Source organism: Struthio camelus, chromosome 7 (genome assembly GCF_040807025.1).
Source record: "Struthio camelus isolate bStrCam1 chromosome 7, bStrCam1.hap1, whole genome shotgun sequence".
Taxonomy (NCBI): domain Eukaryota; kingdom Metazoa; phylum Chordata; class Aves; order Struthioniformes; family Struthionidae; genus Struthio; species Struthio camelus.
The window spans coordinates 11,966,681-11,979,325 of record NC_090948.1 but is presented as its reverse complement, the minus strand read 5'-3'; the positions used below and the strand labels follow the sequence as shown (position 1 = coordinate 11,979,325).

Below are 12,645 nucleotides of genomic sequence, written 5' to 3'. Positions count from 1 at the left end.
CACTTAGAACTAAGAAGGCATGATTTAAAAATGCTCAAGCGAAGGAGTTATGAAGATGATGTCTGTGCTAGGGGCCTGTGACTCTTAAGTCCCTTAGGTTTTCTGAGCTGCAGATTACAATGTCCAGCCCATGGATTTTGGGGGAAGCATGGCACAGCGACTTGAGCATATTCAGTGACAGGTGGCTATTTCAGGCAGTTGCCACACTGAGGAGTGTCACTGATATACAGCATCTCCTCTCTTCTGCACAGACTTAAATCAGGAATGCCACTTCTGAGGTCAGAGGGGGTGAAGAGCAAAACTGGCCAAACTGAAGGAGAAATCCTAAAGCTAACACCAGCTACAGGGATGGGTGGACGTTAAACCGGAGGCTGCCCTCTCCTCAGGCGGATGGGCCTGGTTCTTCATGCAGTGAGAAGCTTGACCAGCTTCAGGGAAACTCGCTCTGCAGAGAGTAAGGCTGAGCTTATTGAAGGGTCTGCTGGGGGGCAAGGACTGGACCAATACTATCCCTATTCCCCATCTGGGGATGTTTACCCGCCAGGTGAGTGGCTATGCTAGGAGAGCTGTAACAGGTCATTGCAGAGAAGTGGAAATAACTAACCAAATCTGTTCCCAATTGTGTACATTGTATTTAATATCATGTAAGGGCAAGAAGTGTCAAGGTCTAAGGCAAGAGAAAAAAAATCATAACAACACAGAGCCAACCAGACAGGCAACTTGAGAGGGAATGAGGCCTGACCTGATTTAAAGAGAAAAGCCGTTGAATATTTTAGGCCCTGTTCTGGTTTTGTGAACAGCCGTAAAGAAGAGATGAGAAGGCCTAACTTCAAAACTTTTGTGCAGCTTTTCTTTGTGGATGGGGGTATTGACTTTGTGCAATGTGATGTTTAAATCTGCCACCATGCTGAGTGGTCTGCACCTCGCAGCAGACTGCAGTCGCCAGCCAACAAGATAGGATGACTGCTGCATGAAAAGAGAGGAAAAAGGAGCAAAGGTATATCTAAGGGGTTTATACCTGTCTCTTACCCTGTACTCAGTATGTGTTTCATATCCAGTAAGTGGGGAAGTTATATATAGTTATATAGTTATACAGTTATATATATACTCTTAGGGAGATAGTCTCACATCATTGCCCTGTTCTCTTGAGCCTGTGTCCTGTTCTTGTGGCTGCTTCAGCCCCTGCTATGGGGTATGCCTTGGGGTCAGGATGTCTGAGTGTCCTGGTGACAAACGTACAGTAGTCCTACAGTACAGGTGGCTGCAACAACATTCAGGGCAATCTCGGTTCAGCAAGGGCTCTTCTTTACCAGGAGAGCCTTCACTTGGAGTAGGTAGTGAGGCAGATGATAACTGGGTTTTCTGCTGCTCACCACAGCTCCTCTCTCTAGACTGTCTCTGATGCAGAGGATCAGAAGCCCAGGGTAACATTTATCCAGTATTTAGAACCTGGAAGACTTCATGTAATGATGTCGCCTTGCATTGTCTGGTAGGCTATTATGAGTAAAAATAATGAAAGTGTGTTTTGTGGCACACCAATGTAAAATGTAACAACAGATCTATGGAAATATCATAGCTCATTTGGGCTGAAACTTTGAGTCTTTATATAACATTATTTGTAAGAAACCAGCAATGCTGAAATCAGCTTGCAATAATAACAATGATTTCCTTTGTCCATTAGATTTGATCCCTCTCTCTCTCTCTTTTTTTTTTTTTAATGTATATTCTTGGGTCTTTGAAAAACTCCTGGCAACTTTCTTGCATCTTGTAGTTAAGCAGTTTCATTTTCTGCCAAAGGGAAGTAAAATTAAAGAAGTCGATAGGAAACAAAGGCAACTACTTTTTTGGCATCTACAAAGCAATCACAACAGAAAGTGACTTTACAATGGACGCAAAATGCAGCTTGTGTGATAAAGCTCCTTGTGGATGCTGAAATGACCTAGGGTCTTCTCCTAATTAGAATAATAGGAATCTGAATTTCACTTGGTTATGTGGTGTAGTATACAAGATTTATAATCACCTAACTCGGTTTCGAATATAGTCAAATACTCTCTGGAAAGCCCTTAAAAATATGGTTAAAACCAAGGATTTAAAACCTGTCCTTAAAGTTAAGCATGCTGCAAAATTGTTAGGAATTCGGAGCTTCCTTTGTTCTAGCTGCTGGGTGCTGAAAACTTGTGAATATCTGACAATGACAGATAGTGAATAAGACAATTTTCTTGAATCTGAGCCTGAAACTACTAAGTCCGTGAGCACTCCCAGGAAACCCATCCAAGAATTTATTTGAGAATCAGCACATCGTGAGACCCTCTGGGAGCATTTCCTCAGTCCGTCATAGATTGGAAGGCTCCAGCCAGCTGGATGTAGCTCATTAAAGCTCCTTGTTCTGTCCATTAGTACATTCATTAATATTTCTCAGTAACTTGGGACATAACATTTCTTATGCCAAGCTTAGAAAAGTTCTCTCTTCCATCTTGTTTTGACCTGGAGACAGTTATAAGCACCAAAAGTTCAGCCTTTTCTAAAATTTATGTTTGCAGAACCTGCCATTTTGGGCAAAGCAGTAGAGGGATTTCACTTTGGTGATTAAAATCTTCCACGAATATTTTGACTGTAGGGGTCTTTAACTATTGTCTTTGGGATCAGTGCTCCTGTCTGAAGTTTACTGATCTACTAACAGTAAAACAATGAGCTTTTCACAGTAGGTCTTTCCAACTATTCAAAAGAGATACAAAGAAAAAATCCATCTGGGACTTTAGCATCTGGATAAACATGGTGCTAAGTTGTTCAGTTACTCCAGAGATGAGTACCATTAGAAAATAGCCATTTCAAGCACAAATAATTGCTTTTAGATAAAAAAAATACAACCTAGTTTTTGTTCTGCTGCATGCATATATTCATACACACATAAACACACATACATATATATATATAGTGTATATGTATATATCTATGTACACATGTATGTGGTAATGTATTTTAACTGTAAAATCTTGGTGCTCTGCAGGAATTCCAGGACTTGCATTTGCAGCGATTTCCTGTAAACTTGAAGGAAAAAAACCCACAAACTATTTAATTCCACCACCAAAACCCACTTCAGTGCTAAACCCAGCAGGAACACTAATTGCTCTCTGAAACGGTGACAGTGTTACTTTTCTTAAAACAAACAGTAAGAAGTGGCTTATCATCACTTACCAAGCTGTAATTTAGCCTTGAGGTCAGAGGTTAAATATTTAGTTTTTTTTCTCTTGAAACTACAGGAGAAAACTCATTAAGCTGATCTTTTTTTAATAAAATTTCTTTGTTCCTAAGAGGAATTTATGAAAGAAGAATACTGGGGGCAGCAGGAAGAGCCTCAGAGCCCTGCAGGGTGTATACTGTGCTGCCAAAGTCAATATTGCCTCAGGCTCCAAAAATAAGTAGAAAACTCACTTTCCAAAGGTTGTTTTAGCTTTCCAATTGGGATGTAGTGTTTTTTTTTTCCTTGTATGCACAGTAAGAGTGCTGGAATTTGAGTCCCTCTCAGTGCTTTCTACCAACTTGGATATCTGTGGCATATCTCCACTGATTTGATGTTAATTTTTTCCTCCTCTCTCTGGTTCCCATGTTCTGCAGCACATTTTGAAAGCTCAGTAGCCTTCTGTGAAGTCTGGTGAAGTCTATCTGGACAGCAAAGGGCTGGGGCAGTGGTATGATGCACCTGCTAAATGGAACCATCATATCAATAGAGCTAGAGCAATACGGCCAGAGATGCTGAACTAAGGATTTGACGGATGGTGGCCCACCAGGTATGTGGACAGCGCATTGAATTCCATATATTTTGAGCTTTGGTGGTCAAAGGACTCTTTTGAGGAACCATGGAGCTGTGCTGGTGAAAGTGTGGATTTATGGGGGGGATGGTAGGCCGCTGGTACCCTGCCTAGCAAAAGCTGGTGTGGAGGATAGTACCGTCATGGTACTTTCAGCTATGCAACTGATACCACTGGCATTTAGATTGCAGCCACGTTTCCTCCTGTGCACAGTGGTACTGTGAATTATGGGTAGAGGCTGTTCTGTTTGCCTTCTCCCTTCCTGCTACATCCAGGGCCTTTCAGCCCTGGTGAGCTGGATTCCGGCCAGACGGGTTTCACCTAAGCTTGAGGCAAACAGGCTGTCTGAGAGGCTTGTGACAATGCTGCTGAGCTGGGACAGGGACATTCCTAGCTCTCCATGCCAAATTCCACCTATGCATTCAATGCTACTTTTGGTACAATGAAAATGCAGAAGATTAAAATATGCATCTCCTCTATCTGGGACTCCTTGCTTCTCTTGTTCCTTCTCCTGCCCTGTAGACAGCTTTCTGCCCTCTTCCTCAGCTCAGAACTCCTTGTTCTGCCGGGGCTTCTGCATCACCACAGACTTCAAAGCCTCTGCTTAATTTATGTTTGCGCTTGTAAGCACTGAACGAAGAAGTTAGGCAGAGGCAGGTTCTTTCAGAGTATTTGTGTATAAACATGAAAGTTACAACCTTGTGCTCCTTGGTCCTTTCATGTTTTCAGGTGCACAGATAAGATGAGGTTGGATTTTTGAACTTTGCAGGAAGTTTTATTGGAAGAATGACTCAGACTCATGGGTTCTGATGAGCTCCTTTTCTCTTTCTCCATTTCTTTCCTTTTGTTTTTCCTTCCTTTTTCTTCTACTTCCCTTGCTACTTTCTCCTACTTTTTACTTTTCAGTCTGGCAATAGTTTCAGTCCGTTTTGGTGAGCATCTTATTGGATGTCTCTCCACTGAGAACAGAGAGTGCAGAAGACTAATTTAAATATCCAATTTTAATTTTTCCCTAGATTTTTGGCTATATTAAGGCTCAAGAAATCTTTTAACAGAAAGGTGGTAATTAGGAGCTGGAATGAAAATGATCTGTCTGTACACAAAGAGTGATGCCTTTGAATGACACCATCCCATCTAGCAACACAGAAATAACTTATAATCCCTTAGGTTTCCAGCTGCCTTTTCTCAGTCACTCTTCAGGTAGGTTTTGTCCACTTACTCTAAGTTTCATTTCTTGTATTGATGCCAGCTGTAAAGTAGCACTGACATGTTAAATAGCAACAATAATTTCAGCTGTTGCTTATGTGCCCAGGTTACAGTGCCCAGGTAACCATAATGAAGATGTTCATATTAAAACCAGAGGTAGAATCAAGGGCTCCCAAGCTTTAGTCCTTTTGTTCTTTACCCACCACATCACGGATCTAGAGCAGCTGTAAATACGTAAGTCAGTAACATATAATACTTATGTTGCTGAGTCTTGCATTAGTTCCGATTTTCTTTTCAACTCCTGACTGAAAATTGAGCAGTGAACACAGTAGTTACAAATATCTTCTCTTTGGGAGAAGAGGTAATTATCAGGCATCAAGATTTTGGCGAATGAATCACTCTAACGACTTGCTAGGATGAACCTCATATGCAATATGGCTGCTTTTGGAAATTTGCTTTACTTGTTTGACTTGACTTCTGGGTCAGGTGGAATCTGATAAATTTAACAGATAATGATTAGTACTGATGCATCTGTTAGTCTTCCAGTACTCACTCTTTATGAAGCATTATCAAAAGTTTTCTGCTTCAAAGGTTATACAGAGGTTAGGTCCCTGAGGTATGCTTTTTCTTTTTTTTTTTTTTTTAATGTTGCCAGCAGTAGCTATAATTTAACCTTTCTGTGCCTGAAACAAAGCTTACTGAATTCCTTTACAATGACTTCAATGGCTTGACTCCAAGCTTTAGTCTGTATGTGAAAACAAATGTATCCTAACACCTTGCAAAATGAAGAGCTCTTTTAGGTCATTCTCAATGTGACATCCACCCACAGATCTTTACGGTTTCCTGAAATTAAGACACTGACTAACCACACTGATTAGATTGGGCCAAGGATGTAGGATATCAAGTGGAATTTGCAGCTCTTTCCTCTTGATGAGTATTTTTATGAGGTTTTTCCTTGTTCTTCAAATTCTATCTACAGCCTTGACATAAAAGTGCAATGCAAGCTTTCTTTTGAAATCCACTAGGATTTCCTTAAAACTATGGTCAGATAGTTGCAAGCAATGAAAGTTGTCACCTCCCAGGTGAGAGGAGGCAACTTTTCGCATACCTTTTTGCAGACCATTTCCAGCAAAGTTTGTTTAAGATAATCCATTTTATTTTGCACTGTAAGAAGCTGAAAGCACAGTAGCTTTCAGTTTCTGCAGTTCAGATGAGAGCAGGTAAATTGTTTAAATATTTATTAATATCAGTATAAATTCAATATACATTAATATAAAAAATGGTTATTGAGTGATTACTTGTGACCTGTGACCCTCCCTTTGCTCACCAGTGATAGAGAAAACTTAGAAATCTGAGTTTGTTGCTGAAAGAAAAGTTCTTCAGATGCTTTTCTTCCCTTGAATCTTCTGAATTCCTCACACTGCACTTTGCAGAAAATCTTCTCTGTGGTCTCTATGCGGTTTGGTGCAGGGAGGCTCTATAAGCCTTGAAGCCAATACGATGCTCAGCTGAAGGACTCTGACCCCTCATGAAGCCCACCTCCTCCCCAGTCTCACTTGGCATCTGAACAGGAAGCTATCCACGTGCAGCATATTAAAGGATTAAGGCCTTAATGGCAGTTTTTAAATGGCGCTATTAAATGGGAACTTCCATCCTGCAGAACACTTGAAAAATAACACTTGTAAAACTGCTTCCTGAGCAGTATATTCCCTTTTCCATTATCTCATCTATTTGCATGCTAATAAGAATTCTTCTTCCTTTCTTATCAGTCTCTGCTTGAGCAGTTCAACAGTGAATTCATGATTCTGTATTTTGTGCTGTCAAGATTTTATTTATATTTCAGAAAACGCTATCTCAATAATTAATTAGAGATAAATTATTAACAAAGCAACAACAGATGTGAAAAAAGATGCCCTGTATCTAAGAGAAGCTTTTCAAATAGATATCTTTGCAATATCACAGACATATATACTTTAAATATTCAGTTATCGGAGATAAATCCATGCTTGTCTAGCTTTTGATGCTTCATGTGATACTAAGAACTACAGCAAGAAATTGGCAGTTCCTCTTGAAGTATATCCATGACCAAAATGTATGTCTATTAAAAATATCTCCCAAGAGAAAAATATTCTAGTTTATCCAAACGACACTTCAGTGAAAAAAGTCCTGCATATCTAGGAAGCACAGCTTTGCTATCAGAGATACTATCAAGCCAGTCAAATTAACAACAGACATATATTCTCAAAATTTTTTGCGTGTTTAAAAAGTGCTCATAATGTCTGAATGGTCACATATCATTAGTAACAGCACTGGAGTTAATTCAAGAAAGTAATTGAAAAATCAATGCCTGCTGAAAGAATCTTTAGCCAAAGATTTCAGTGCTTTTTCTGATGCAGAAAAAGCTCCTACCAAGCTTAACAAGTTCCTATGCATCCTCTAAACCTCAGTTACTGTGCAGATGCACACTACTGGCCTGCGGAAATGTGAGTTATGCTAAATGTCTTGTGAGCCACGGACTAAAGGAATGGTTCAGGCTGGAAGGGACCTCTGGAGGTCATCCAGCCCCACCTCCTGCCCAAGGCAGGGCAACTTCAAAGGCAGGTCAGGTTACTCAAGTTTGTGGATGGACAGTCCACAGACTTTCTCATCCTCTCTGCCAGTGCTTAACCTCTCTCATGGTGAAGAATTTTTTCCCTATGTCCCTGTGATCGTTACCTCTCATCCTTTCGTTCTGCATCTACAGGAAGAGTCTGGCTGCTTTTCCTTAATCCCCTTTTAGGTAGTGGAAGAGAGTAACTAAACTCCTCCTTATGAGGAGTTTACATATGTTTAGTGTTTGATATGCTGTGGTAACCTGATTGCGTGTCTGAGCCCTGAGCAACTTTGGCTAGATCCAGAAATGCGTGTACTTTTCTTTCCTGCTGTCTGAATAAATCTGTATCAATATAATCTGTTCTCTGCTCTTCCGCGTCCCTGCAGAGAACTAGCTGCCACGTCTGGCTAAGTGTGGCAGGGAGAGTCTTCCTCTTCAATGTGACTGTAAAATATTTAAGAGTTTAGACTAGTGAAGGGATTTCAGGCCCTAGTTCAGCATTACAGCTCTCCATGAAAATCCATGTTCAAAGACTTGCTCCGCAGGCCAGGAATGCCAAAAGGAATATTTCCACTCACTCTTGTCTACTTTACTTTCCATTCTAAAGAAAATCCAGTTGTTCAACTGATTTGTCAGCTGCATTTGTCATAAAACGTTGGCCAGTTTCACATCTCAGCTACCTTGAGGAGACAGGAATACATATATAAGCTGGAGATTTTTTTTCTTTTTCCCTGCCACAAAGAAGCTGGCTCAGCAGCCTCACAATTAAAGCAACCTATGACTTTTTCCTGTGCACATGGAGGGATTGTTTCTTGCTTGCAGAAAGAAATATGCACTTATATGCACACACACACATATTTAAAGAAGTTTAAAAAAATAATGTCAGATTTGACTTCCTGCCTATGACAATTGTCTTCAAAAATAACTCTCATGGCTGCAGGCTGGCAGAAATGTTCCTGCCTTGATTTAAATGGGAAAACTCAATTAGAGTTTGAATCTGTTGTACTGAAATGGAATTGTCTCTTGCAGGCGGAGTGCAGTCACGGATACCAAGCAGTTAAGGGCCTAATGAGAGCATGAGCGAGAGGGGTCAGGAGTTGAGGCAGCCGTGTGTGGAGGAGGGCAGCTTGCGTGGGCACTGAGTTAACCGGGATAAGAATTTCCTAGCAGGTCAGCAGAGCTCGTGGAGGGAGCTTACGGCCGAGTCACGCTGCGTTGCCGAAGCCTTCCTTGGTCACTCGGGCAATAAGAAGGCCATGGTCTAACACCCTCAGCGAATGTAGGCACGGGAACCAGTCAGAATTTTTCTCTAGAAAACTTTTTCACTATTTTTTTGGTTACTTAAATACTTGCAGAAATATGTAATTTTTTGAGGAAGTTTAGAGAAAAATATAACATATTATAACAATGTGAACAGGGACAGGGCACTGATAGGAGGGCAGAGGCTAGTGGGGGCGGGGGCTGGGGCTTCTGGGGTCCTCCCTGAAGACACAAGAACTATTACTCAAGTATCATTTTTACCCCTCATTTTTTCTCACCTCCCCCCACATCCCATATGCTGTTATCTGGAAAGGAAACTTCATTGCTGCTCCCCAAATATGTGCAAGGAGCTGCTGTTTCTTCTTGGCTTTTGCTTTCCTGAACCTCTCCTTACCTTAGGAGTCCTGCTGGGTTTCTGCTCGTAGGAGCTTTGAGCCGGCCTCAGCGTTTTTCTCATCATCTTGCACTGAGGTAGATGTCTAGAGATCACAAACTCTCCCCCGCCTCTCTTATCTGGGATCTCAGCCTGAGACTTAGTTTCTGTTCGCTCTGTAAGTCGTTTGCGTTAAACCACTTCTCAGCAACAGCAGCTTCCAGCATTACTTCTTTCATCTGCAGCTTGTAGGTGTGTGAGAGATGGAGAAAACAGGTTTAATTTACATCCATGCAGCTGGCTCCTGTGATCTGCCACCTGGAGACTTGGGCGACAGGGAATGTGCGTCTGCAAGTGGGGCAGACCTTCGCCTCTTCAGCCTCAGACGACAGCGCCTGTCTCTGTGCTTGTCACCCTGCTGGTGTGAGGCAAATGCACCCCTTGACCCAAACCCTTGCGACTTGCTAGAGGATTTTGATGGATGCTGTGGGCTGCAAAGAGGATGCACAAGTCCTAGTGGTACAGCAGCAGGCTCCAGCGATCCTCTTGCAGAACCTGCAGTGCAGAGATTCACATATATTTTAGAGGCAAACCAGGAAAATGGCTTGAGTATGGTTAGGAGGGAGCAGTGGGCAGGCAGGACTCAGACCTGCCCTGATCCCCTGCCCCTACCCTGACTACGCTGGTTGTGCTCCTGCACCTTTAGCAATCAAGCAAGGAAACCTGCCTTGTGATATATATATTACACAGCTCTTTGTCCAGGGGGCAGGGGAGATAGTGATCAAATATTTCCACTGAATAACGGTCATCCTTGGAGAACCTGCTGCAGAAGAGGTGGTTAGGTCTTCCCTTGGGGTTGCTTGTGTGCAGATGAGACCAGCTGGGGATGAATGAATTTTGGCAGTGAGGCCTCAGCCCCGTGATCGGGACAGCCCACTGGAAGAGTTAGTACCCTGCACTGAGTTGCGCTTATGGAGTGTGAGCTTTGAGCAAACGCCAGTTAAAGCTTTAATTCTCTGCACTGCAGGCTTCTGCTGTTCTTGCGTGAATGGACAGACACTTGTGTGTGGTCTGAATTGAGATGTTGTATGCATTCAGATGATCTAGTTATTTAAATAGGGCTATTCGTTTGCTCACACTTGGGCAGGGCAGAAGCTTGTGACAAACTCTGACAGTTGTTGTAATAGTGCTCTTTAGCCCGTGCTGCAAGGAGATACGCCAGAGAAGTTTTCGCTAATTTTTTTTTCTTAGTTGGGTTTTTCTTTGAAATTGGTTTCCAAAGAACAGTCAATAAAGCTGAGTTTGGCAAAAATACCATATATAAAATCTAAAATTGTTAAAAAAAAAAAAAAGACCGCATGCCTGCTCTGCCTGAAGCCTGAGCTTTAAGTAGAGAAAAGAGATAGAGCTAAAATGAAATCAAGAACTTTACCTGCTTGGAGGGTCCTTAGGAAGCGGTATATATGACTCAGAAGACAGGAGGAAACACTTGGCCTCATGCTGCTCTATCTATCTCTAAAGCCTGTCCGCCCTCCTAGGCAGGGCCGGCTGCCTGCTCCACTGCCCTGTGCCTGCAAATTTCACCTGCTAGCATCATCAGAGGAGCCAAGCCGGTTACGAGGTGGGAGCAATGGAAGCAGCAGAGGAAGGGAGATTTCACATCCTTGCTGGGCCAGGGGAGAGGAGGTGATACCAACAGGTGGTCAGCAGCAGTGGCTGACTCGGAGGAAATGGCTCAGGAGAAATCCCGGAGTGCGAGCATGAGGTTTATGCGGTGGGGATGTCTGTGTGCAGCCACAGAGCCCTCTTGTGTTGTCTTCTGGGCTGCAGACCAGCCAGAAAAGCATCTTTTCCTTTCACAGGACAACGGAGAGTGAAACATTTGTGGTGTGGCTTTTTTATTTTTTCCCTCTAGGGTTTTTCAGTTTGTAGGTGTTTTCTAGAAGGCAAGGAGGGGAAGAATGAAATGATCCAAGTTCCCTTCGCCTGTGGGAGCAGGGAAAGTGTTCTGCACATCTTCTAAACAGCCATATACCAGGAGGATGGATTTGCACTGGGGCTGTTCCTGTGGTTATTAACTGGTTGATTTCACAGGTAATATTTTGGCTTCTTGCTAGAAAGAACTTAGTGTTTCAGTCCAAAAAAAAAAAAAATCTAAAAAATGTTGGTTTTCTTGTAGAAGATGTTAGTATTTTTCTGTGAAAATTTGTGAACAGATTTTTTTTTTTTTTTTCTGAAAGGAAGGTGAAAAAACAGCCTTTGGTTGAACTGTCAGATCTCTGAAGACTACCAGTGCGAGCAGCCTTCCTTTGGACAGTATTGGGCTGTTTTGCCCCCCTTTTTGTATTCTGACCTATATGGTCATTGCTACAAAAGACAATATGATCAGTGGAGAAGAGGAAAGTAGAGAAGGCTTCACCACATTTTTCTTTTATAAAATAGAGATTATATTTATTTCCTGCTGTAGCGCTATAAGCTTTCCTCCTGCTCTTGCAAAGCACCTATGTCACAGGCAGAGGTCTGTGTTTAGGGATACAAATATCCCTCTTCATTACAATATGCCTTTATGGAGAGCCACCTCTAGGCACAAGGGCTTTGTGCAACGGAGGCTGATGAAGCACGGGGAGCCCTTCTGCAGTGGAGTCCCCAGGAAGACAACACTGCCGTCCCTTCACATTCAGAAATCATTGTACAGATCCCTGGAAATCATAGCTTTTCCTTAAAATGGCACAGGTTTGCTTCCTTTTTTTAAAAAAAATTCAAAAAATGTGAAGCCGGAAAAGACTGTTAATCACTTACTTTGCTCTCTGATGGTCTCACGTAAAATCTTCTGTTAACTAGGCATTAATCTCCAGTGGATACCACTGGCAATGACAGAAAATACCATCACAGCTAAGAATGCCTTAAAACTACTGCCATGGGGAGCGTGGAGAGGTGTAGGGAACAGATGAAAAATGCTTATGAATACATTTCACATGCTGGGTAGGGGGGAAAAAAGCAAAAATTATTCTTCCTTCTGTCTGCACTAGATTACAGTGAATCTGACTGGGGAGAAAATTCTTTCCGGCATTCAGAATCAATGGTCTCCAAGACCGTGAGAATACAAACAAGGGTCATACGATTCAATCATCCAAGCACTGTGCAGGTGAGGTCTTGTTTTCAGTTATGTCCATGAGTGGCCAACAGAGCTGTGTGCCAGAATCTGTTCTTTTCCTGTTGAATAGACTCTTCTTGTACCTGTCCAGTATGTTCATCTGAGAGATTTGGAAGCAGATATCTGTTTTGGAATTTCTTGTCCATTGAACCAGCTTTTTCTAATAATTCAAGATGTTGTCAAATGAAATAAAATCATTCCGATTATGATGCTACATATGTGCCAGCTTCTGTTTGAGTATGGTATCCTG

General features: G+C 42.1%; 1 long non-coding RNA gene across 1 annotated transcript; it reads left to right on the top strand.

The window, feature by feature from the left end:
* Positions 1-482: 482 nt before the first annotated feature.
* LOC138067904 (uncharacterized) lies at positions 483-11,261 on the top strand. The gene is made up of 3 exons (XR_011142332.1): positions 483-544; positions 3,616-3,788; positions 11,157-11,261. It is a non-coding gene; the product is annotated as an uncharacterized lncRNA (long non-coding RNA).
* Positions 11,262-12,645: the final 1,384 nt, after the last annotated feature.